Source organism: Pteronotus mesoamericanus, unplaced genomic scaffold (assembly GCF_021234165.1).
Source record: "Pteronotus mesoamericanus isolate MK-2021 breed Mesoamerican mustached bat unplaced genomic scaffold, CSHL_Meso_final scaffold_174, whole genome shotgun sequence".
Lineage (NCBI taxonomy): Eukaryota > Metazoa > Chordata > Mammalia > Chiroptera > Mormoopidae > Pteronotus > Pteronotus mesoamericanus.
The window spans coordinates 13,668,727-13,694,865 of record NW_026555309.1 but is presented as its reverse complement, the minus strand read 5'-3'; positions in this window follow the sequence as shown (position 1 = coordinate 13,694,865).

Genomic DNA, 26,139 nt, shown 5'->3' with positions numbered 1-26,139 from the left:
AGGTAGTTGGGTAGTGATTCTTCATTGTGGTATTTACCTGTCCACTTGGTGCAGTGGCTCTGGGACCTCCTGGGAGGTATAGGCCAAGGTCAGCCACCACTTTGCTCTGCTTGGGGCCACTCAGCATGTGCTGCAAAGTGAACTGCAGATGACAGCTACTTATGCTGAGCTTGGAGGCACCTGGGAGAGGCCAAGGTAGGAAACTAGGCTGGCTGTTATTAGTGCTAGGCCTAGAGTCACTTGGCGAGATGTATAGGGAATGCTGAGGCCACATGCTACTTTTTGAGGTATTTAGGAAAACAGATGCTTGAACCAAGATGGACCATTCCTTTCAAAAAAACTATTGGAAACAGTTTAAGAAGCCCCAGAACTTGGTGAAGCAGGGCCTTAGGGAATCACCAAGGTGGGGAAAACATTGTGAGCCAAGTTGATGGAATCTCAGACATGGTGCCCAGTTTGTACCGGGGAAAGCTCATCAAAGAAAAAATGGTCTCTGCCAGCACTTCTATCTGGGATAAAGCTGTTGCCTCAGCTTTTGCCCTTATGCCAGACAATTCAGGTCCTCCCTGTATGTCTCTGATATCTTTTGAGATGCTGCTTCAGTGCTGGAGCTCAGAGGGAGTGAATCTAAGTAAGCCTTTAAGAAGAACTTCCTGGGATTCCGGAAGCCCTCTGTCTCCCTCAGATTCAATCCTAGCTGGGTTTTACAGCCAAAAGTTATGGGGGCATTTCTTCCTGGCACCGGAACCTTGGGTCCATGGGCCTGGTGTGGAGTTGGGACCCCTTGATCCTCAGGGGGACCTCTTCAGCTCAGATATTTCTCCCAATTTTTATCTGCCACACATGAGTGTAGGATCAGCCCGTTTTGTGTCTCCCTCTACTCCTATCACTCTTGATGTGGTTTCTTCTTTAACTCCCTGGTTGTAGGATTTTTATTCTGCCACATTTCAGGAAATTCTGAGTCATAGTTGTTCAGTAGTTTAGTTGTAATTTTGATGTGGTTGTGGAAGGATGAGAGTGCCATGTTCACCTATGTTGCCATAGGTGGCAACTTGACTGGAAGTCCTGTCTGCCTTCTTATGCTTATGAAACAGGGTAGTGATCATATGACCCACAAGAAATAACTTGCTCTGTCCACACTCCAAGTTATATATTTATTTCAGACTCTAGAGTCATAGAATCTGTAGTTTTTCTGGCTAGACATCAAATATACTGTTAATAAGAGATATTTTTACTATTTGGTTCACTTTCTTTAATTACACCAGGTGTCTGGGATATTTTATTTTATGGAAACTACTAGATTTTCTGAAACCCACTTAAAAAAGACTACAAAACTGAACTTAAACATGAGCTCATTTCTAATTTTAATGTTTTGAAATCGTCTGTTTTGCCAAGTAGATTTGTTTCATTTTTAGAGAGCAATTAAACTAGAATTGTGTTTAGAATACTCTGTCTTTAAGTTATTGCTATGGTTATGACAACATGAATTAATAACCTTATCTTTCCTCTAAGGAAGTTTCAACCTTATATCTTCAACATTTAATTCATACTCTAGAAGTAAATTTCATGCTGAGAAAATTGCATTTCCTTTCTTAGAACACATTTCCTCTAAAGGACAACACTACAGCTTAAACAGAGCTTCTTCATACTCTTTGCTGGCTTTCTAATTCATTACAGGACAAAGTCCAACCAGAAGTGGTCCTCCAAGATTTACATGATCCTTGCCTACCTCTGCAGTGTCACTGTTAGTCAGTCCCTTCACTGCCTTTTACCCCTAAAGACAAATGGAATTACTTCTATTTCCCCAAATTCATTCTGCTGTTTAACCTTTCTGTGACATCGGCCATGCTTCCTTTGAAAACATTTGTCTCTTTTTGCAGATCTGGAGAACTGAATTATTTTTTCCTTTGAGGCTTGTACTGACTTGGTTAAGGAGAGCTGACCATACCCTCTTATCTCTATACACACAACTCTATTACAACATTATAGTGTACTGTACACATACATGACCCCCTTATCAGACTAGTCCCTCTCTGAGAGCATGTTTCTTCTATGTTACTTTGTATTTTCTTTATCTAGAACAAGACTCAGCCCCAGATCATTTACTATCTCTAGTCTAGCCCCATTGGTGAACATTGGCCTGCGTTGGGAATATACTGGTCAGTTTTCTATTTTATACTGGTGTTTTGGTCAAGGCCATGGGAATGCTAGAGTATTGCATTGTCAGTTTCCCAAGGCTTTTTGTGTAATACAAAAAACACGGGCAGAATTTGAATCAGAGAATGTTAATTGTTATCCAAGCATCCAATGCTTAAAAAGAGAATTCTGGTACAAGACTACATTGGAATGCATAGTTAGATTGAGGGTTTAAGCGAAATCTTCTTCCTCCCTGACTGAATATTCAGTTGGAGAATGCAGTTTGAGAAACCAAATCCTCAAAGCCAGACATTTCCCCATTGAGTTTTAAGGAATGACCGAGAGCCATATTAGAATAAATATGGTCCAGTCAGTTACTGACTCTGACTAATCAGGTCTTTCCTTGTGGTAAATAGAAGGGTCAAAGTAGGGAAAGCAAAGAAACAAGCTATAAAATTGACTTCTCCATACTTTGTGTACACTGTAAGGTGGCTGCTCTAGTTAACAGTACATTCCAGTTATATTGTAATATCATCCCACACTGTAAATCTCTAATGCTTAGCATTAAAGTTGTTTGTGGTAAATTTGTTGATGAATAGGTGCAGAAGAAACACAATACAAATAACTTTATTACCTGAAAATAATATCTAATATTTGTTTAGCACTTCTTATGTGTCAGGCACTTATTTTATACACTTTGTAAAGGTTAACTCATTTAATTCTTACAATAATTTTATGAAACAGAAACAATTATATCCACAACCTTGATACCAAGATGTTTGGTAGCTTGTGTAAAGTAATGTAAGTAGTAAATGGCAGACCAAGTACTTGAACCCAGGCAGTTTTCTTTGGGGCCTTAGCCTGTATTTAGCCACTATATTACATCGCACAGAATAGAATGGCAGATAGGTCCCAGCTAGATTCTGGACATATAATGGGTAATGAAATAGGCATGACATTTACTCTCGTTATGCCCATAGACTAATGAGAGATATAGGACATTATGATACTGTGTGATGGGAATATCTATGAGGATCTCAAATCCATACTTTGTGGGAGAAGCAAAGTTTGACAGACTGATTAGGTCAAGCTGAATGGGTCAGGAGGGGGTTAGGGTACTGGCATTAGTGAAAGCATGACATATTTAGGGAATTTAAGTTAGAAGCAAGATTATTACAGTTTCATGGGTCATTTTAAAAAGTTTGGACTTTATTTTGTCATACTTAATTTGAGGTGTCTGTTGAGCATCCACCTAGAATTATCCGTCTATAATTCATAAAGAGATTTGGGCTGGAAATGTTTACTTGGGAGTCATTAGTGTAGAAGCAAAAATGTAAACCACAGGTAAGTGACAATGTGTAAAAAAGTAAGAAGACAGAAATTAGACTAAGTAGCACCAAAAATTAAGGAATTTCAAGGGAGAAGAAGCTCAGAATATGGGGATAAAAGGGAACCATTCAGAGAAAGGAAGAGAAAATGAATATGATATCATTGAAGTTTAGGATTACAGAGAATTCCAAGGAAGAGCAAAAGGCCAATAGTAACTAAAACAGCCAGGATAAGAATTGGACGTATGCACTAGGTTTAGCAACAAGGTGGTCTAACTGGGTGAGAACAGCTTCAAAGGAGACCTAGAGATGGAAGCCACTCTATCACTGGTTGGGAGTGCACGGGCAATGAAGAATGAAAACTGTGAGTAGGGACAACTCTTTCAAGCGGTTTGCTTACCTGTGTGGACTGGGTAGGAAGGAATGAAATACGTGATTCTGTGAGGCCTTTGCTTTTTATTGGCTTATTACCTAAGTTAAATTATAAACATTGAAAAGAAATATTATGTCTTCTATTTCTTTTATCCACAACACTCAAACACAGTAACTCATGTATATTAGATGATTAATAAACTTGAAGATGGATTGTTCAGGGCACTGATTTGTTTTATTAAAAAGCAGTACCTGCCATATATGATAGAGTTGTACTACAAATTCATATTAATTTATTATATACCCTATGTATATAATAACCATATTATAGTAATTAATAGTGTTGATATCCCTGTGTTGATGAAAGAAACCAAGACTTTATAAAAAATAAAGTATAAGAAGTATTGATTAAGAATTAAATTGCATTCTTTAAAACTGACAATGTATAGATAGCACGTAATTCAGTTAATTGACATATTTAATAAAACAGAATATTTAATATCCTAATCTTTCTTAAGGAAAGGGAAATTAACTTATATGCAAGATTTTATTTTTAAGGATTTATCAATGGTGAATTTTAACCAATATAACATTTGTATGAGTGACTTAAGAAATTAAAATCGTAAGAAGAATACAACTCATAACTCATGTCTAATTGTAATCTTGAAATTCAAAGATTTGAACATGTTATTTGTAAGGTATTGCTTTTAATAGGACAGAACTTTATACATATAATGGAAACATTCTATCTACAATGATGGTCAGATAGGTAGGTTTAAAGGGTTTTTATGATTTCAAATTGACTTTCTTATCAACTTGTCCACATGTTATTATTTTCTCCTTTGATATTTCATTTCATCCCTTTTAAAATTTAAAAGAACTAAACAACCAAAGATATGGGCCTGCAATTTGTGAGAATTTTATGCTATCATTTAATAAATTAGAAAATTGCATTTCAGGCAACTATCTGCTTATTGGAAATTATTCAGTAGAAACAGTAGCTGTGGTTTGAAAGGCTATACACTGTGTTACCTAGTATGATGATATGCTTGCAATTACATTGAATCAATTGTTTATGATATTTTAGATCACAGAGTAACTCACAAAACATTACCAGTTAATTAGTTTTAATTTTTAACAGAATGTTTTGATCATGTGCAGGAAGTGTTGATTTTCAAAAAACAAAAATTACCTAAGCAAAAATAAATTTATTGGAAGAATTTAGGGTTCTAAGGGGGTATTATTATAGCAAACATTTAATGCCTGCTATGTGTCAGGAACTATTCTAAGCACTCTCCTAATTAAGTCATTTTTATATCAGTCAGTATTTACTAGGTTCTGCCGTGATAAAAAATAACTTCAAATCTCATTAGCTTACAACGTCAAATATATACTTCTTGCTCTAGTTAAATGTTGACTTTATGTTGTTTAGTTAAGGACCAAACTGAAATAGGTAACTTTCTTGTAGTTTCCAGACAGAAAGAAAAAAAAGAGAGAGAGAGTAAAAACATGAAATGGTTGCTAAAGCTGCCACTTGGTGATAGGACATTGAACAAAGCAAGTCCTACAGTCTAGCCTAACAGTCAATGGAGGGGGAAATTAGTGCTTTCCATAGGTGGCACTGTACATTGAATGTCAACAAATAAGAATGTAACAGTCTTCTAGTGGGAGAGCAGGAACTATTTAAAACAATTAATATAATCATTCTCAGTCCTTCCTCTTCATCATAATATTTGTGTCTCTGCTTTTGGATGTTTTTTCTCCCATTTCTACATCCAACGGCACCCTTCTTGGTTCAGAAACCTAGGAATCAAAGTGAAAAGTTATCTTCCATGCAGGACCCAAGACACAATGGTGAGCAATGGATCAAAATAAAAATCTCCATTCAAAATTTGGTTTAGGCAACCAATTCTTTGGCAATGCAACTGTCTCCAAAATATTACCTGCTTTTTGCTTATTTGATTGCAGTCACCTTCATGTGCGAATAGCTGCAACAATTTCTATTCAGAAATCTCTTTCTCTGTCTCCCCTCCCTCTCTCTGTCTTCTTTTCAGTCTCTCTGCTCTCTTACTTTTCTTAATCACAGATATCTTGAGTTTATCACGCTTCTGTAGTAAGCCACACTCTTAGCAGACCCTTTTTCCTGAGCTACTTTATTTAAAAGGATTTACTGGTTATCTTAATTGATTCAAAAGCTCTAACAAAACATTTGTTAACCACGTTACTAATTAGTTCCTTACCATGAGTTGTCTTAATCAAAAATTGTCATTAAAAAAATCACTCAATTTTATCTTTTGCTTATTTTGATGAGACATATTTTCATTTTGCAGCTCCACAAATTCTGGAATTTCTGAGCTTTCTCTATACTCTTTCAACTCTACTTGAAAACTGGTCAATGTTTTAGAGCTGTCAACATAAGAAACATCCAGAAAAAATTTTCTTGAGCCAAACTGATGACATATGCTGGGGAGCTAGATCCAAGTATCTGGGGAATAGCAGTTTTGCAGTTTCTTTTATGCATTGAAATTAAGGAGGGAACACAAGAAAGATTGCATGAAGGTGGGAGAAAGCAAGGAGAGGACTGAATTAAAAGATTATGCATTTCTTCAGTGTGTTTATGCCTTTGAGGGATATTGTTTCTGATTAAGTGTGTTAACCAAAATAGGACTTGCTTTAAAAACCTTTCATTTTAGAAATAGGTCTGGGGCATGACTACCATTATGACCCACCCAGTTAAGAATTTATGGTCAGATCACCCTGTGAGATTACTCCCCATAGATATCACCTTTTTATACAGAGTGCTTATGTTTCTTGTCTTATTGTAACAAAAGGGTCAGGCCAAATTGCCAAAAGAGGGCAGAGGCAGGGAGAAAACCCTAAGGCGAAAGTGAAGATTAAAAGTGGCTTGCCCTTCTGTGGAGGGAGGGTTTGCTGGAGGAGGGAGATCATCCCAGGCAGACAACCAGCTCGTGACTCAGCAGAAGGGAGCTTGTAGAGAGCGTGCATGGTTCAAGACTTCTACCCCTTTTTGCAAAATGGTAGCCAGAAGTGCGGCAGATATTAGTGTGCATTGGCTAAAAGCCCAGATGTTCCATAGTGCAGGGATTTCTGGACCAAGCCTTTAAAACAGAACATGCTGAGATGTGTGCTCTCTATCCCCTCTCCTGGCTAGCCTGATCTGTCACAGGGAGCCTAACTTCCTGAGACTGGCAGGTTCCCCGGAGACCAAGTGGCAGGCTCCAAGCCCTTGTACCCCTCTGGCACAGGAAGCTGCAGAGCTAGCTGAACTGTGACTGGGAGCCTGCCTGGATAATCCTGCTGCAGTTTTCTGCATTTCATAAAGGATGGTACTTTTAGGAGTGAGAAAAAGGATTTCAGGCGCATTCTTGAACTGGCAGAAGGTGGCACAGCTGTTTGTCTTTGGGTATTTTAAAGGGAGTGAGGCCTTGAGGCAAAAACCTACCACCATTCCAAAACTATATAGCCTTTAAATAAACAAACCCTTTCCTTTTCACCAAACTCCTGGCTTCAGTGTTATGCCTCTAGGCGGCAAGCTATAGAACCTCGCTGACTGCTCTGGACCAGCACAACCCTTTCTGGTAACATTATTTTGTCAAAAGCACTCAAAAGTATCTAGTTGACACTGTCAAAATCCTGATATCCCATATTTTTATCTAAAGTTAAAGTTTTTATTACATTATCTGTCCTTCAAATTATAGCAGGCAACATTGCTACCAAATATTTTCTATTACATAACACAAATCACCATTTTTTCAACTTTCAGAAACCATTTCCTTGCCTTTCCTTAGCTAGCCCTGGAACATTGTTTAACTTTTGTTTATTGTGCATTCTTCTGAGTACCAGTTTCTGTATGGTTAGCTTTTGCTGTATTATTCTGTGTTATCAAATGTTGATATAGGAGACATCTAAACCTGAAGAGTCTAATTTTTATGAGTCTAATTTATTTTTATTTGAGTCTAATTTATGACAAAAAGGGAAGCAAAAGCTCAAATGCTCTGGAGATTGAGTTTTCCAGTTTCTTATATAGAAGGGAACAGTAAGGAAGTGAGGCAGAGATTAGATTACAGAATGGGTAACAAAACTCTGTGCTCCCGTCAGGGTGGTTGTGCCTATGAGGGATCTAAAAAAGATTATACCATGGCATTTCAAAGGTGTGTTAACCTAGATGCACAAGAACAATGGATAGGACTTACTTAAGTCAATAATTTTTTTTTAATAAAAAAGTTGTATACCTGAGGAATAACTACCCATCATGACCTGCCTAGTGAGGATTTTATAATCAGATGATCCTGTGAGATTACTTTCTGTAAGATTTATTACAAAGCCACTTTTTCTAACAATTCCTAAATTTTAGTGACTTAACTAAAAGAAAAATTTTTTTCTTGTTTATGTTACATGCCCATTGAAGGTCAGCGTTGGCTCCACTCTCAGGCCCTGCTTGAAGTGTCATCTTTATTTGAGAACCCAGGTTTGGTGGTAGAGGGATAAGGAGCAATGCTAAACTATGCAGTGTTTCTTAAATCTGCCACTCAGATGTGCCAGTGGTCACCCTTGGTCATCTTCCACTGGTCAAAGCAAGTCACAGGACCAAGTCTGACTGTCATAATGCAGGAGTGCACTAACAGTCATGTATAAATGTGTAGGTGTGTATAATCTTCTGACAGGGAAGGCAATGAATAATTGGAAACAAACAAACAAAAATAACCTAACAACCTCACAACATTATTATCATTCTCATGTTATACATGAAAAAATTCAAACAAAGTTAGCTTAAATATCTTGTCAGATCATGTTGCTGGTGGGGACAGAACTGGCCTAAGGGTCACTAGTCTTAGCCACAGAAGTGGAATAAGTTTAGATTGCCCTCAAAGGACCTGTACAAGTCATCAGGAACTTCACTTCTCTGGCCAAATGGGCTCTTCTTACTATAGCATTCTTGTGTCTCCTGTGCACATAAAGTCACCAATGGTCTGTCCTTGCCCTTAATGAATTTATATTTTTTAGCACTCGACTTTAACTTTATTAGGGTTTATTTTTACCAGTGTTAAATTTCCAGGAAAAACCAGGTCTGTGGTTTAATCATGAGATAGTTCTAATGAGTTTGAGCTAGAGATCCAGTTTTTGTGAACAGTTGCTGATTCCAAATAGAAGAATGAGGCAGGCTATGAGAGAAGGTTGTATAGGATTGGGTAGAAGTTATTTTGGAAAAAAATTAATTAGTTTTTTCTTTATAATAAATACTTTTTGAAAAAGAATTTCACTTGCTTGACTTGGAATATGAATTATGGACTGAGGTAGTCAGGCTCATATTTTTTTCTTTTGGCAAGGATTGGAAATGCAGTTTTATGAACTTGGAAGTTTATGAATCTGGAAGTAGTGAACAAATAAACATTAATGACATCTTTATTAATATATGTTCACATAGTTAAATAGCCATATATAATTCAAAGGATAAAATAAGAGCAGTGTCAATTCCATTTTCATAAGACCTTAAATGGACCTTCCGCAGAAAATGGCTCTTCCACTACTGCAAGTGCATCAATAATCTGACTAGAAAGTAAAGAATTTTCAGAGAACCTACTAAAGGGTTAATTAAAGTGGGAACCTGATGTGGTAAACAGAGCCCATACCCTGAAACTGTTGCTGAAGAAATCCATTTCATAGCTCCTCAGGAGGCATGAGGGGGATGGGCAGGGAAAAGAGTCAAACCCCGCCAAGAGCTCAGTCTCAAAGGAGAGATCAGGATAGAGATCACCGAGGCGGTGACAGTTTCGAAGCAATGATGACCTGGAGTAAAACTGTAAGAGTGTCAAAACTCAAAAAGTGAAGAAGGAAATTTGTCTGTTTAGAAATCTCTCTGAGTGGAACAAATATTTTGAGAATTGGTAACCACAAACTAATCTTTATCAAGTTGTTAGAGAGAATTCAGTCATAGTGGTTGACTGAAGAACCACGTGTTCCTTATGCTCCAATCTGGCCTGCTTGCTCTCCGGTTCTAAAACCACTGTCATTACCCCACCCCACCTCTCATTTTACTCAAGCATGTCCTCCAGTACTTTTCTTTAAAAGGTGATCATTGAAAGTATATTTTGGAGTCTTTGTCTGGCAAAGACTGGTAGATATTCACCAAAGCCCATTTCTTCTTCTTCTGAGGTCTATGTGTGGACAATAGGTCCCATCTCCCATGAAATTAAATTATGACCAATGAAATATAAGAATTGATACATGCCACTGTTAGGCTTAGCTTGCAAAAATCTCCTAAGTATGACCCTCCAAGTTTTCCCTACCCTGTGTAACTGGGAGGGAGACAATGATGGCAACTTAGGAGATACTTGTTCAAGGCGGCAGGGATTTCTAAGCTCAGTTCCCTGAACGACTGCAGAGTTATGCCTATTAACACTGATAATTACTATTTTTGTTAGAAGAGCAAGAAAGAACATTCAATTATATTTGAACATATATGTATATATGACATATATAGCAGCAATTTATTTTAAAAAATAAAAAAGTATTTTATCCTAATATAATACCTAATAGAATATACTGTGTATGCTTATAAATATCTTTATACTAACTTCACACTTGAGAAGTACTATATATAGAATCCTAGGTTGAAAATACTTTTTCCCCTTAGAAATGTGAAGACATGGCTGCATTATCGTATAGGATCCATGTTGCTGTTGAAGATCTGATACCATTTTGGTTCTGTTCTACTTAGAAGATATTTTTCTTTTTTCTGAGGGCTTTCTTTTTAGTTTCCAGCATGCTAAAATTTCAAGATAGTGTCCATCTTTTTTTTTTTTTTTGGTTACACATTTTATTGGACAACTCTGTGAGGTCTTTCAGTCTGGGGGTTTGTGCCCTTCAGTTTAAAACTGTGTCTTGTACTTTACATGTGATATTTCTCTCCCATTTATTTTCTCTGTTCTCTATTTAGAAAAATTATTAGAAATATATTGGACAATGTTATTGCCTTTATCTGTTATGTTTTTCTTATTTTTGTCTTTTTTATTTTATATTCTATGAGATTTATTTTTATTTCAAATGAAATTTTATTTTATTCATATTTTATGATTTTTAAGGTCATGTTATTTTCATATCCATTTGAAGCATCCATTTCTCTTCTGTATTCTCCTTCTTTTTGACAGTACATTTATTAGAGCTTGATACAGTAAACAAAAGAAGGACTTAGGCTTAGGACAAAGGAAGCAAAGGAGACAGTCTAGATGGGGCTGCTTTGGCTCACTGGAAAGTCCAAGAACAGAGGGCTTTGGGGACAGGTTCAGGGGGTTAGCCTGGGGTGAACTGTTCTTGCCCATTGCTACCCTGATTGCAAGTCTTATGCAAACCCTTAGAGTTTAGTCAGGAGATGGATGCCTGTGGAATAAAAAGAGGGGGAAGGGAGAGGCACTGGGTGCTCCTGGAAGGGAGAACATGCCACCTCCTGTCTTATTGTCTGTGTAAGTTAAAACCATTTTAAACACATTTACTGTTCTTTTAGCAAGGTTTTTATAGAGAGAAAAAATGCGTAATTAATCTGACATTTAGGGTAATGGAGTCTTTATGAGCAAAGTTTAAAGTACAATACAATTAGAAATTATTTGTACTTGAAGCCTAGTGACAGGTAGGTATTTGCATCTAGGTAATGTCAGTATTTATATTGCTTAGTGCCATTAAGCCAGACATTTCCAGGGCTAAGGGAAGAGCCACAGTAAAGCTGTGGACAATTTCTCTTTGTATTATCTGGAACATCTGGTCTCACACCCTTTTGTGTGACATTAGTTACATACAAATAACATATATCAAGTTAAGAGAAGCAAGCACCAGTATACTCTAGCACTTAAAAATATAAGCTTTAAAGTCATAAAGAACTGAATATAAACTCTGTTCCAGATTTATTACGTTTCTTAATTTTCTGAGCTACTGCTCCTCATCTGTAAAATGGGGATTAATTATCATCCCTAGTTCATAGGCCTGTTGTGAGGATTAATTGAGATAATGTAAGTAATGTGTTTAGCACAGCATCAGATACGAGGTACTGGATGAGTGACAGCTGTTACTTTAATCGTATGTAAGTACACATTAACAAAAGCTGTAACACCCCGCATATGGGGATTGCCCACCATGAAACAAGGCATACACACACTCTTGAAATGCAGAAATATAATAACTATGTAAAATATTACTTGCTTATTATAAAATGTATTCATTTGTAGTGAAAAGATTTATCAGAATAAAAGAGCATTGAAAGATTTGTCCAAATTTGTAGGCAGGCCAATGATTCTGGAGAGAAACCAAAAAGCCCTTTATAATAAGTTTTGGTAATATATTTTTCTTTGATTTCATTTTGTTTTAATTTTTATTAAGCCTAGTTTCATTTTTTATTCAATTAACAGAAGTAAGCAAATGTTTCCTTCTAATTTAGATTCTTTAAACAAAATTTGAAAATGAATGTAACTTTTACATGTTATAAAATTTAAGTAAGTCATTTATTATATTAGGGTTCTCTAAGTATAACAAAACTGGAAGAATTTATTATATTATAATTATGCTTTAATATTTTTACTCACTTTAATCTCATATTAAAATAAGTGAAATTTATGGTTAAACCACTGTTTTATGCATATCAGGAGAGGGTATGTAGAATTCAGCATATTACACTGGCTTTATATGTTCACTATTGAGACCATTACAAGGGTGACTATTTTTAAATGTTCTAGAACATGAACAGGTAAATTATTCTGAAACCTTGACAGCTGTGTAGATGTCTAAAGGTAATAAAACAAAAAATTCATAAAACTACAAAGAAAGTAAGCCTTTATTGTGTGTTTGTATTTATATGTGTGTATGCATATAAAGTTTATACATTAATTCCTGAGTAATATTCTATTGCATGAACATAACCTACCTTGTTTATGCTTTTACCAGTTGATAGACATTTGGGTTGTTTTCACTCATGGGTATTGTTGCCATAAGAACTTTCAAACCTGTAGAAAACTTTTATTAAAATTTATTTGAGCCAAATAGAGAATACACCCAGAGGAATAAGATTAATGCTTCCTTTATGCATTTGGAATTAAGGAGGAAGATAAGAAAGATTATTTGAAGATGGGAGAAAGCAAGGTGGGGATCAGGTTGTAGGATAGTTAAGATTATGTGCTCTCTTGTGAGGTGTCATGCTTTAGATGGAGGGGTCTGAAAAAAATGCACTTCAAAGGTGTGTTAACCTAGATACACAAAAACTATAGACAGGACTTGCTTAAGGCAAAGATAAGTCTTTTAGTAAAGAAGTTATATGCCTGAGGCATGACTACTTACCACCAACTGCTCAATTAGGAATTTATGATCAGATCACCCTGAAGTTACTTTTCATAGAACCCTTTTTTGTCCACAGTATTATGAATATTGATGCTATGAACATTTATCTATAATTCTTTGTGTAGAAGTATGTTTTCATTTCAGTTGGGTAAATATGTAGGAGTGTAACTGCTGGGTCATAGAGTTGGTGTATATTTAAGTTACTAAGAAGCTGCCAGACTGTTTTCTAAAGTTGCTGTTCTATTCACATTCCTATCAGTAACGTGTAAGAACTGCAAGCCTACCACATCCTCCTCAGCACTTGGTAGTATCAATAATTTTTTTTATATTAGTGATGACAAATAGAATCTCAGTTTGGTTTTGGTCTTCATTTTCTTCATTACTAATTATGCTGAGTGCCTTTTCATGTGTTTATTAACCACTGATACATTTTTTTAAAAACATTAATTCTTTTGTCCATTTTTTGGTTGATCTTTTTGTATTTTTGTAATTGGTTTATAAGAGTTCTTTAGTTATTTATAAAGATTATAGATACATGATTTGAAAAATAAATTTTCTTCTTTGTGACAGCATGGATGGAACTGGAGAGCATTATGCTAAGTGAAATAACCCAGGCGGTGAATGACAAATACCATATGATCTCACCTATAAGTGGAACTTAATCAACAAAACAAATAAGCAGGCAAAATATAACCAGAGACATTGAAATAAAGAACAAACTAACAGTAACCAGAGGGGACAGAGGAGGGGGTAATGGGGGAAAGACTGGGAAGAATTGTCAAGGAACATGTACAAAGGACCCATGGACAAAGCTGAAGGGGGTTAGGATTGAAGTAGGAGGTGTGGGTGGGTGAGGTGGGGGCAAAGTGGTGGTGGGAAAATGGAAACAGCTGTACTTGAACAACAATAAAAAAAATAGTAAAAACTTGCTTTTTTTCTCCTAGTGTAAGGCTTGCCATTTATTTTCTTTATAGAGTGTTTTATTAGCTGAATTTTTAATTCAAGTGAGGTCCAATTTATCCATTTTTTCTTTTATATTAACACTTTGTGTGTCTTCTTTAAGAAGCCTTTGCCAAATTCAAGAGTACTAAATTATTCCCTTATGTATTCTTACAGGAGTTTTATAATTTTAGCTCTTATATTTAGGTCTGTTTTATTTTGTGTTAATATTTGTTTGTGATATCATATAAAGGCTGAGGTTCCTTTTTTGAGTGTGATATGGCTATCCAGTTATTCTAATAACATATGTTGAAACAGCTCTCCTTTTCCCATTGAATTTAACTTTCACTTTTGTCAAAAATTAAATGACCAGCCCTTGCCAATGTGGCTCAGTTGGTTAGAACATCATCTTGTAAATCAGAATTTAAAAATATAATAAAGAAACAATCTGAGATGAAGAATACAATAACTGAAATGAAGAATGTATTAGAAGAAATAGAAAGCAGATTACTTAATACAGAACAGTCTAATGACCGACTAGTGGAAATTACTCAATTAGAGTAGCAAAATTAAGAAATATTTTAAAAAATGAGCGTTGTATAAGGAAACACAAGAACTCTAATTTCATATTATAGGAATTAAAGAGATAGAAAATAGAATGGGTCAGACAGGATATTTGGGGAAGGAAAGGGATATCCAGGTCCAGGAAGCAGAGAGAGATTTAAACAAGATAAACTGGAAGTGGCCCACATCAAGATATATTGTAATTAAAATGGCAAAAATTAAGGATAAAGCGATAATCTTGAAGGGAACAAGAGCAAAACTGTAAGTTCCATACAAGGGAAACCCCATTAGACCATTAGCTGATTTCCCAGAAGGAACTTTACATGTAGAAAGGAGTGGCAGGAAATAATTAAAGTGCCAAAAGAAAAGAACCTACAGCCTAGGATACTATACCTGTCAAGGTTGTCAATCATTACTGAAAGAGATAAAGAGTTTCCTACATAAGCAAAAACTATAGGAGTTAACCACCACTAAACCAGCTTTAAAAGAAATCTTGGAGGCAAAAAGGAAAAGGCCTTAACCAGAAATAAAAAAAAAGAAATACAGGAAAGAAAAAAAAAATCTCACTGGTAAAGGCAAATATATAATAAACACAATAAATCAACCACTTATAAAGCTATTATGATGGTTAAAAGACAATAGTAAAAAATTAACTATAACTACAATAAATAGCCAGGGTATACTCAGAACAAAAAGAGAAAAACACAATGTCAAAAATTGAAAGAGTGAACAGGGGGAGTAAAAGTATAGGGCTTATAGAATGCTTTTGAATTTAAGTGTCTATCAGCTTACAATAGACTGTATAGACATAGGTGGGTATATATAAACATCGTGATAACCACAAACAAAAATCCAACAAAAAAATACAACAATAATAAAGAGAAAGGAACCCAGTCAAAACACTGAACTTACCAAATCAAAAGGAAAGAGATCAAGAGAAGAACAGAGCAGAACATTAAAAACAATAAAAATTTTAACAAAATGGAAATAATAACATACATAACAATAATTACTTTAAATGTAAATGAACTAAATATTGCCATCAGGAAACAAAGAGTGACATAAGGCTTAAAAAAAAACAAGACCCATCTAGAAGAGATTCATTTTAGATTGGACTACACAGACAGACAGTGAAATGGTGTAAAAACTTTTATGCTAATAGAAACAAAAAGAAACCTGGGGTAGCAACACTCATATTAGACAAGTAGAATTTAAAACAACAAATAGAAAAAGAGACAAAGAAGGACATTACATAATGATAAAGTGGTCAACCCAAGAAGATGATATAACAGTTATAAATATCTATGCATCCAACATAAGGGCATCCAAAGCAAATATTAATGGACATAAAGGCAAAAATTTACAGTAATACAATATAAGCTGGAGACTTTAATACTACATTTATTTCAATGGATAGATCATCCAAATGGAAAATTAGTACGGAAATAATGTCTTTCAATGCCACATTAGATCAAGTTGACTTAATAGACCTTAATAGAACATTTCATTCAGAAAGAGCAGATTACACATCTTTCTCATGTGCACAGGGAACATTTTCCAGAATAGATCACATACTAGGCCACAAAACAAGACTTAATAAATTTAATAACTTAGAAGTTATGTCAAACATATTTTCTGAATACAATGGCATGAAACTAGAAATCAACTAAGGAAAGAAAACTGGAAAAAACACAAAGATGTGCAGATTACACAACATGCAACTAAACAACCAATGGATCAAAAAGGAAATAAAGCAGGAGATTGAAAAATACCTTGAGATAAATAAAAATTAAACACAATCTTACAAAATTTATGTGATGTAGCCAAAACAGTTATACAGGCAAAGATCATGGCTTACATCAGGAAGTAGGGCAAAATCCCAAATAAAAAATCTAACATACTAGGAAAAGAAAAACAAATCCAAAATTTAAAAAAAATCCCTAACTTTATACTAGGATAGAAGGACAAGCTAATATGACAAACAAGGAGATAGGAGAAAATAAATAAAGATCAGAGCAGATATAAACAAATTAGAGACCAAAAAAATAAGGAAAAGATCAATGAAAGTCAGAGCTGGTTCTTTAGAGTGATAAGTAAAATTGATGAACCTCTATGAGGATTCATCCAAAAAAAAAAAAAATGAGAGTCCAAATAAATAAAATCAGAAATGAAAGAGGAGAGATCACAATTGATAACACAGACATACAAAGGATCATTAAAGAATACTATGATAATTACATGTCAACAAATTGTACAACCTAGATAAATTTATAAAAACATACAACTTTTCAAGACTACACCAGGAAAAAATAGAGTCTATGAACAGATTGATTATGAACAGTGAAATTGAAGTAGTAATCAAAAAACTCCCAACAAACAAAAGCCCATGATGACATGGCTTCATAAGTTAATTTTACCAAACATTTAAAGAATTAGTACCTATCTTCAAATTATTCTAAAAATTTGAAGAGGAAGGAATGCTTCCAAACTCATTTTAGGAGGCCAGTATTACCCTAATACTAAAACAGAAAACAGTATAAGAAAAGAAAATTACCAGCCAATACCCTTGATGAATATAGATACCAAAATTCTCAATGAAATACTAGCAAACTAAATTCAACAATACATTAAAAAATTATGCACCATGATTTCGTATTTATACCAGGGTTCAAGGATGGTTCAACATCTGCAAAACAATTAATGTGATTCATCACATCAATAAAGATAAATTCTATGTATCATTTCAATAGATACAGAAAAAACTTTTTGAAAAAACCAATATTCATTTATGATAAAATCTCTCAACAAAGGGCTTATAGAAGGAACTTACCTGACCTTGATGAACTCTGTAAGCCCCATAAGGATTTGATATGTAAAACATACAAGAAACTCATAAAAGTCAATAACAAAAAAGTAAATAATCCAATAAAAAAAATGGGCAGAGAACATGAAGAGACATTTCTCCAAAGAAGACATGCAGATGGCCAATAGACATATTAAAAGATGCCCAACATCTCTAAACATCAGGGAAATGCAAAAAACCCCACACCAGTCAGAATGCAAAACTACCTTATGACAGTCAGAATGGCTATTATCAAAAAGTCAGCAAAGGATATGTGTGGGTGAGGATTTGAAGAAAAGTGAACTCTGGTGCCCTGTTGGTGGGACTGCATATTGGTGCAGCCACTAAGGAAAACATTATAAATATTCCTCAAAAAAGATAAAATTAGATCTACCATATGACCCAGGATTTTCAGAAGAAAATAATGAAAATACTAATTGAAAAAATATATGCTTTCCTATGCTCATTGTAGCATTATTTACTACAGCAATATATGGGAGAAACCTAGGTGTCCATCAATAGATGAGTGGATAAAGAAGATGTGATATTTACACATATGTATATACAGACATATACACACAGGAATATTACACAGCAATAAAAAGAAAGAAATATTTCCTTTTGCTGCTATGTGGATGGAACTAGATGGTATTATGCTAAGTGAAATAAATCAGACAGAGAAAGACAAATAGCATATAGTTTCACTTATATGTGGAATCTGAAAAAAAATGAACAAACAAAACACAGAAACAGACTGATACAAATGGAGAGCAAACTGATGGTTTCTGGAGTGGAAGTGGGTGGTGGATGGGTGAAAAATGTGAAGGGGAATGTAGTCAATAATATTGTGATAAGTTTTCATGATGACAAATGATTACTAAGTATGGTGATAATATTGTAAGGTATTTTAGTGTCAAATCACTTTATTGGACACTTGAAACTAATATAATATTCTATACCAACTATACTTAAATTTTAGAAATTAATAACTTTTTATTCTGAGACACCCCTAAATTTATTAGTTTTTCTTAGGAATTGGGTTGGGAACTCCTAAGATTACACTGTATTGTCTGTGAATAGAGGCAGTTTACTTTTCTTTCCATACCTCACACCTTATATTTTATTTTCTTGTCTTATTGTAACATCTAAGAAATCAGTGCTGAGAGCAGAATATGTCAGTCCATTCTCAAAGTCCTTAAGTGGACCGTCATAGAACTCAGAAAAAAGTACCAAAGTCCCTCTATAGCCCATATGATCTAGCCCTTGTTGCCCTTTCTAACTTCTCTGATGCCTCAGTGGATGCACTCAGTGCACTCTGTGCACTGAAAGAAGCCATGCCTTCTGCTGTGGCAGGGCGTTTCCTCAGGCTTTTTCTTTACCTCCAACTCTTGGGATATCTGGACTGAAACATAAAATTCATTTTTTGGGTCTCATTATCCTCTTATAATGCCCTCTAAGGTAGAATTTAGAAGAGCTTCTGGCTACCTTTCTGTCCTCTAGCCCATGTATGATGCCCAGAACAGTCTTATATTTCATTTATGGGACAGACTTTGAGTGAACAAAATAATCCTGATACAGTATCAATTCTTCTTTGTTCTGTTACAGGACCAACTGGCCAGCTGTTCTGGAATTTGGTTTTCTAGTTTGCAGTTACACATCAGTCTGTTGTGTCTAGAAGGGCTGAGATAAGGAACAGGGACAGTAAGCCCACTCCCCTTTTTTCTGGGGAACTTACGGCACTAACTGTTTCAATGCGACCTTTTCAACGAATCTTTTCCCAATTCCCAACTCTATGGCCTCCACTGTGAATTAAAGGTTTCAAGGGGGAGGGGTCTTTGGCTAAATCATTTATTAATTCAGCTTACAGTCTAATGCATATTGTGGAAAGAAGTATTTAGTTTACATTTATATCATGGTTTAGAGATCCAATCTGCTACCCAGTTATTCTCTGTCTTCCCTGTGAAACATAAACTCCATGAAGGCAGGGACCATTTCTGTTTTGATTACTCTTATATCTTCTGTAGCAAACACAGTGCCTGGAAAATTTCAGACACTCCACAAAATTTTGTTGATGAAATACAGTGGATGAACTCTTTTGCCAGAACCCCTCTAAAGCATATGTAAAAATAAAAAGCTTTTTGATATATTTTATTTGTCAGTAACAATATATATTCTTATTCTGTAAGACTGATGATGAGTTATGAATGCAGAGTTGATTATGAAAGATGTTGGAAAAAAGTAAGATGAATAGGGTTTAGCAAAAATCAACCAGAATCATTTAATGAGGAAGTGAAGGCTTGTTTATATTCTGAGAGTCAGAATACGAAACTTCAGAAAACAGCATGAAAGTGGCTAGTGGCAGGTTTCCACTACACCCTCTAATAGTCTACACCTTTCTATCCTGAAACGATAATCCTTACTCTGTGGATTTACTTGGATGGAAACCAATCAGGCAACTGTACAAATACTACAAACACCTGCACGTAGGAAAAATTTAACATAGCCAGCCCCAAATAGTTCTTTTAGTTTATCTCAAAGAATGTTCCCAGCTAATCCTCTCTTGAGGACACAGATAAACACTCTGAAGCTAATATACTCTTAACATAAATTAAAAATAATGCAGAAAAGACATTTTAGAATATACAATATTTTGTTACATTTGTATTTCTATTCCCATTTTGAAGTCTCATTGTTGAAAAGAAAACATTTTCATATTATTGTTCTGAAGAGGCCAGTTACCTCAGCACTACACGCTGTGGTAGATCTTTTTACTTTTTCCTCCCTCAGTAACAACTTAGAAAACCCAGATGCTAAGCTGTGAAAGAGATTCCCACAAAACACCTGGCTTTTGGCAGATTTCAGGTAGCTGGAGTGGTAACTGCCTTTTCATCAGAATTTTTAAAAGTTGGTTGTAGATTGAAAGTATACTTATTATTTTTTTAATTTTTCAATTACAATATTATATTAGTTTCAGGTGTATCACCCAGTAATTAGACATTTATATAACCTGCAAAGTGATCACCCTGATAAACCTAGTATTGGCCAGGACTCATACATAGTTTTTCCAATTTTATTGACTATATTCCCCATGCTGTACTTCACAGTCCCATGACCATTCTGCAACCACCAATATGTACTTCTTAATTTCTTTACCTTTTTCATCCATGCCCCCAAACCCCTTCCATTTGGCAAAGGTCCAAATGATCTCTGTTTTTTTTGTTTCTGTTCTGCTTCTTCATTTATTGTTTTTCAGATTCCACATACAAGTGAAATCACTTGACATTTCTCTTTCTCTGTCTCACTTATTTCACTTACCACAGTACCCTCTAGGTCTATCCATGTTGCTGTAAATGGGAAGAATTCATTCTTTTTTATGGCTGAGTCATATTCCATGCACCACTTCGTTTTTATCCATTTACCTACTGATGGACACTTAGGTTTCTTCCATAATCTTGACTATCATAAATAATGCTGCAATGAACATATGGATACTTTCATCTTTTCGAGTTAGTGTTCTGGCTTTTTCCAGATATATATTCACAAGTGGAATTGCTGGGTCCTTCTTGGTCTCTTTTGTCTCTTTTGTCTAGTGTAAGGTGTGCTTTTGTTTGTTTGTTTCCATTTTCATGAAAAACCTTTTTCCATCCCTTTACTTTTAGTCTCTGTGTCTTTCAATCTGAAGTGAGTCTTTTGTAGAGACAGGATATGTAAGGGTCTTGTTTTGTTATCCATTCAGCTATTATATGTTTTTTTGATTGAAACATTTAACCCAACTGTATTTAGAGTAACTGTTAATGGATATGTATCTATTGCCAATTTATTATTTATATTTTAATCTTTTTTATTCTTCATTTTAAAGATTTACAACTTTACATTTTTTACAACTTTCTCAAATGTATTTCACATACAAAATCCACCTATTTAAATTGTACAGTTCAAAAACTTTTTAGTATATTCAAGGGTTGTGAAAACATCTCTACAATCTAATTTAAGAACATTTTAAAACCCCCAAAGAAACACACTATCCACCCCTACCAGTGTGGCTTAGTTGGTTGGGTGTCATCCCCCTGCAAACCAAAAAATTGCTGGTTCGATTCCTGGTCAGGGTACATGCCTGGGTTACAGGTTGGTCATCACATGAGCAGAAGGCAACCAATCAGTGTTTGCCTTCCACATCGATGTTTCTCTCCTTCTCTTTCTCCTTCCCTTCCTCTCTCTCTAAAATAAAAAATAAAGATAAAAAATATTTAAAAATGTTACTTATTAATAGTCATTTCTCACTCCTGCTGCTTTCCCGTACTTCATCCTTTTTCCAAGCAACTCCTAATCTTTCTGTCTCTGTGGATTTGTCTATTCTGGATATTTCTTATAAGTAGAAACGTGCAGCATGGCTTCTTTCACTTAACATGTTTTTAAGTTTTATCCATGTTGTGGCATGTATCAATACTTTATACCCTTTTATAATAATAGTAATAATATATTACTTTTAAAAACTGTTCTAATAGTTTCTCTCTTTAATGATGTTGTTATATATCAGTTTTGTCTCAGTTAATACATTTAATATATAATACATTTCAAAATGATTTAAATAATATCTTCAGTTTAATGATGAAACAAACTATATTAACATGTGTTAATTTTAAAACATTATTATTTTACTCTCAAAATGGTTAATTTTAGGCAGAGAATAGATGTATCACCTCCCACCACTAAAGGCCTCCTATTTTTCATACTCTGAGTTTTCTCATCCAATATTCTCTCCAAAAGTATTATACGAGATCTGTGCAGAAAAGTCCAGCCATTATTAATATAATGACCGGTTGCATGACATCGATGTAATCTGGCAGCCAAAGAAGATGGACTGGAATGCACATGCATGAACAATGATGACTTCACTATACTAGTCAGTGGTGGCAGTAGACACTGTTGAGTGAGCATGTGTACTGTGTGACTGTCACTTTCAAAATGACTGAGCAAGTAGAGTCACGAATCTGCATCAAATTTTGCATTAAGCTCGAACATTCCTCCACAGAAACTATTCGTATGATTCAGAACACTTGTGGGGATGATGCAATGAGTGCAGCACATATAGAAATGTGGCACAAATCCTTCAAAGGTGGTCAAGAACCTGTTGAACGTGATTCATGTTCTGGAAGGCCTGAAACAAGCAGAACACCTGAGAATATTGAACATGTATGGGCTGCAATTAACAAAGATTGGAAATTGACAGGATGAGAACTAGAAGCTGACCTGGGGATTGCAAACACTACTCTGTCCAAGATTTTGACACAGGATCTTGGCATGAAACATGTCATGGCAAAATTCATTCTGTGGGTTCTGCTAAAGAGCAGAAGGAACGTTGTGCTGCAGTCACGAATGACTGGCTTCAAACTGCTACCAATGAACCAGATTTCCTCAAGAATGTCATAACTTTGGAGGGAACTGAGGGGTCATTGTCCTATGTACAATGTTGTATCTTCTTCAATAAATGTCTCTATTTTTCATAGCACATGGATGGATAATTTCTGGACAGACCTCATATCAAGACAAAGACAAACAAAGACCTCAGACAATACAAAATTTTGTGAGTCAAAGAGCTAATAAATTTTTTTTATCTCCATAACAAAAATTAGTCTAGTGGTGGGGAAAAACGGAAAAACATACATAATCTATTTTTGCTGGACAAATTAGGCACAGAAAAATTCGATTAATTTGTTGTAACACACAATTCAAATATCAATTGATAAAATCTAGTATTCAGTTAGTCAGTTAGCGTTTATCCATCCTCATGTTCTCATGGAATTAGTTTTGTGTGAAATTATCTTAGTGTTGGAGGATAAAATGTAAACTTAAAACTAAACTGTAACGAAGATGTTATAAAATACCAGATGCTCTTTTCAATATTTGGTTGAGAAATGAATACATGTCAGTCAAGGCCAAAATAAATTTTCTCCAGCTACAACAGAGTTGTCCAACTGTATTCCAATAGATGCTTCTTATATATATATTTTTCTACTTAAATACAATAGTGTTTTGGTTTGTTCCTGTAATGTAGGACTATGAAGAGGAATCATACTTGCAGTCTTTCTCAGATTTAATGAGTCCTCCAGTATGTTTTGAAAAATCAGGTTGACAGCAACACCAACTGCAGAACCTGGAGTAACATCCTAAAAATAGCAAAACCTAGGAATGCTTTCTACACAGTGGAAGACTGATTGCATTGATGGGCAAATCTGTCACACCTCTCTGGAGCGATACCTATTGCTGTTTGATTGTGTCTTCTCACACTGGTTTGTGCTTGGCCAGGTGACTTGGTTTGGCCAATAGGATGTGATCTAAGAAGAATCTAGAAAAAGCACTTGAGCATTTTTACTTATACTCTTCCTTCTCCCATCACCTTGAGAACTTGACTTCATGAGTAGGTAGTTTACTGGAAGATGAGACATGTGGGGGAAAAGCCACATAGATACGTTTCTCCCAGCCAAGACTGAACACGACAGCTCAGCAGTAGATATAAGAGGGAGCTAGCTCATTCAAAACCTAAAATTCCCAGCCAAGCCCATCCTAAATTTCTGCCCCACAGACTCATAAGCTTCATAAATGGATATCGCTGTTTGTTATTAAGTTGTTGTGGTCATTTATAATGTAGCATTATTGTGGCAATGGATAATTGATACATATATAAGTTCTCAAAAAAATGTTGTCATACTTATTATTAATACTCTCACCAAAATACCTTCTAGACTGACAGTAATGGAGGAAGAAGTTACAGGGAGATATTTCATAAGTTGTAAATCTAATTTATCTATTATCCCTGGTGAATAACATGTTAAACTGGTGAGAATTTCCCTATTTTTTTCTGTGTTTTTTCCTTCAGGCCTGAAATCCTAATGGTAAAAATGATAATGCACAGCTTTGGGAAGACAGTTTTTGAGGCAATGGGAACTCACATGTGCTGTTAGTTAGAATATAAAGGGATACATTTTAGGGACACTGCTATAGACTGCATGTTTATATCCCTCCCCAATTTTTAATATGATGGTATGTTGAGGTGGAACCATTGAGAGGTTTTTAGGTCCTGAAGGTAGAGTCTTCATGAATGGATGAATGGGATTAGTAATCTTATAAAAGAGTCTGGAAAAAAATCCAGAAAAACAAAAACTTACCTTGCCCTTTCTATTATGTGAGGACAAGAAGCCAGCTAATACCATCGTCTTAGACTTCCCAGCTTCCAAACTGTGCAAAATTAATGTTTGTGATTTATAAGCCATTCAATCATAGCAGTCTGAACAGAGTAAGAGAAAGGCATTTCCAAAATAAGTATTCCAAGTCTTAAAAATATGCTTGTCATTTGAACCAGAAATCCCCACATCTAGTGCTTTATAGTATATTTGAATTCATGTATTATACTAAGCAAAAAATCATGAATACAGAGGGAAAGCTCCATCTTCAAGGATATTTATGAAATAATATTAATAATAATAAAGGTCAGAAAAAGCTAGACCAACTAAAGCATGGTGCCGCTATAAAGTGGTGTACTACAGTTATTAACAAGTCATATAGAAGAAAATATAATAACAAGGTGAAAATTAGCGATTCATTAATTGAAAATACATGTTATAAAAGATATGTAGTATGTATACAGTGTGGTACCAATATTAATCTTTAAATTTGCATTTAGTTTCCTAAACAGGCCAAGAGACTCTATAGTATAATATAAACAGTATTCTATATGGTAATATAATGGGCTGTTGGACACTCTTGTTGCTCATTCTAAGCTTTCTACTTGCATGATCTAAAATAAGAGTAAATGGATGTTGAATTAGTGTTTAAGGTATTCACCTAAGGGTAAAGTACATGAGTTCTATTGCATAAATTTTATGCCATATATTCATAGTCAGGCTTCCCAGATTTTCTTTTTTCCCTTCTTGATCTTAGATATGTATTGAAGTTGACAGATATATTATCTCCAAATAGGTCCACTATTGCTCTTAGGTGATTATACATTGAATATTCCTCTCGATGTTTTTCACTGGCCCTCTGTAGTTCAATAGATATGCCAGTTATAATATAAGCTTTATTACTATCCATCATTTGATAAGAAGAAGATCTGAGATATAAAATTTATTAAGCATCTCAAACTTAATGCCCTTAAGGGTCAAGAAGATTATACAAAATAAGTAAAGCCAACAGTCAGTTGCAAAGGAAACAGCTACTCATCATCAACTGACTACAGACATCTGTAAATATTGCAGGTTCAGTTCCACTGCAATAAAGCAGGTATCTCAATAAAATAATGTGAGTTGTAAACTTTTTCTGGTGGAGGGTCTTGCCTTCACTTTGTAAGAAATGCAACATATATGAAGTTCAATAAAGCAAAGCTCAATAAAATGAAGTATACTTGTATTGCTGAAAAGCAACATTGGCCTTGTGATGTCAGCGCTAATGATTTTTTCAAGGAAGCTACGAATCCAATTTTTAAAGCTACCTCTCTATTTTTATATCACAGTTTTTATTTCAAACTTGTTAAAACTTTACAAGGCAGAGAAACATGACTGCAAGTTGCACTTGTCCTGTGAGAACCCAGCTTCTGACTGCTGATATGCAGACATGTCAGCT